The following is a 2,105-nucleotide window of genomic DNA, read 5'->3' on the forward strand; positions in this document are numbered from 1 at the left end:
TTGAGCTACCCTTTGAAATTTTCTGCTCAACTATTTTACTTAATCATTTCTTCTATTAGCTTCAAGAGCAAGTTTCAGAGTTTCTTCTGACATATCCTTTGGTCTTTCCTTTCTTTCCTGGATTTTTAGTGACCTTTTGCTTTCTTCCTGTATGATATTCTTTTTTTTTTTTTTCACATCGCAACATTGTTTATTATGTGAATTTTTACAGTACAAACAAAAAAATACAGAAATGCAATATATGAATACAGCTAAATGCAGAATGGTGCCTCCCCCAACTCCCTTTAAGAGGCCATGATTCCCATTTCTAGTAAAGAGACTGCACATAGGTAGAAACAGGTTGGTCGTTAGCTTCACAATTTTGCCTAGAATTGATCTATAAATGCATTTCCCCCCTGCTACTTAACCTTAAGTGTAACAAAGGGAGTTAAAGGAAAGTTTCCTTGTTGGTTCTACCATATGAAAGATGCTATATTCTATTTTAGCAGGGCTAATATATGGAAAATATCTAAATTAAATGTTATTACAAAAATGAAGCAATAATGAGATTTTGGCTAAAAAGGGTACTAAATGAGAATAATATATATTTAAAGAATCCAAACAAATAAACAAAAAATGGTTGTTATAAAAAAGCTCTAGGTACATTGTAAGCATATAGTGTTTTTTTTTTTTCCATGTGTATTTTTAATCAATGGAAGTGTCAAAAATAGGATCAACTGTGTTAGACTAAATTACATCATTGTATACGCTGCACTGAATGGAACTTTTGTATTATAATTATCATAGAGAAGCATAGTTTGCATCCTATTATGGCAATTTATCATCAATGAAAACCTTCCAGAGTCCTTTTATTTTGGATATCCTGTAAACAATCAAACCACCAGAACATGATTGTACAACAGTAAAATGTTCTCTTGCATTAAACTGAAACATCTGTTTAATCAAAAAAAAAGAAAAACGTAGGAAAGGTAATTAGGGTTGTTACTTTCTAAGTACACAATAACCTTAGACAAATCAAGGCATCTTAATCTCCAAGAACAACAACAACAAAAATAATTTTTGTCATGCTGTTAAATCCATCATTTTGGATAAAACTGGTGCAAATTGGTCAAACGGACCCAACAAACACTGATGTCCAAGCTGGCATATTGGCAACTAATACTCACTGGTGGTCAATAGAGGGGGTTTAAAAGATCTTCTCTTTCTTCTTGTTCTTTTCCAAGGTTCTCGAAGAGTTCTGCTGTTCTATTATATGCTGCTGAGCTTCCCAGTTTGCTTTCTCATCCTCAAACTGACGACGTTTTCCCTCTAATTCTTTGTGCTGTGCTTCCAAGTTCTTTTTCATTTGCTCATGACGCCGTTGGAGCTCAACTTCAGAATCTTTCAGTTTCTGAACTTTTTCTTTGACCTTGATCTCAAACACCTGCTCCATCTTCATCTTCTTCATCTTGGCGACATGCTCCCTGCTTTCCTCTTCCATTTATGCCAGAGGGCTCTTTGTAAGCTGTCCTTTATTCTTGTTGTTGTCAACTCCTTTATAAGGCACAGCTGCCAGCTTTCTGCTTCTGTAGTTCTCATAGTGTACATTATTAGTGACATCTTTCAAGTTTTGCATATGTGTCCTTATCAACATATTTCTTAGAATTGTAAAATCACAATGCTCACCATTTTCAACTTCACTAACACCCCATGGATACTGCCTTCCTCTGACTCTTTTGCCATTAACTTCAATGATAGTATTACTACCTACCGCAGCAAGAGGTAAACGGTTCTTTATCTTTTTAACAAGCTTATTTTCTCCTTCATCATCTGTTTCTGGAAACTCATATATTTTAATTTTATGTTCTTGACTTTCTTTCATTATCTGTTTTTTAAACTGTTGGCACTCCTCTGTTGTGAATATATCTGCTTTGGCAATAAGGGGGATGATACTCACTTTTTCATGTAAACGCTTCATAAACTCAATATCCAGTGGTTTACGTCCATGTCCTCAGGGAGCAATGAAGTAAAAACAACACTGCACTCTGTTGCCCGGCATCTGACGTCTGTTCACTCGAGATTCTGCATTTAGGTAGTCCTCAAATTTACTATCAATGTAATCGATA

General features: G+C 34.9%; 1 pseudogene; it reads right to left on the minus strand.

The window, feature by feature from the left end:
* Positions 1-1,186: 1,186 nt before the first annotated feature.
* LOC102831894 lies at positions 1,187-2,104 on the minus strand (annotated as a pseudogene).
* Between the last annotated feature and the right edge of the window lies 1 nt (position 2,105).

Source organism: Chrysochloris asiatica, unplaced genomic scaffold, assembly GCF_000296735.1.
Source record: "Chrysochloris asiatica unplaced genomic scaffold, ChrAsi1.0 scaffold00130, whole genome shotgun sequence".
In the NCBI taxonomy this organism is placed as follows: domain Eukaryota; kingdom Metazoa; phylum Chordata; class Mammalia; order Afrosoricida; family Chrysochloridae; genus Chrysochloris; species Chrysochloris asiatica.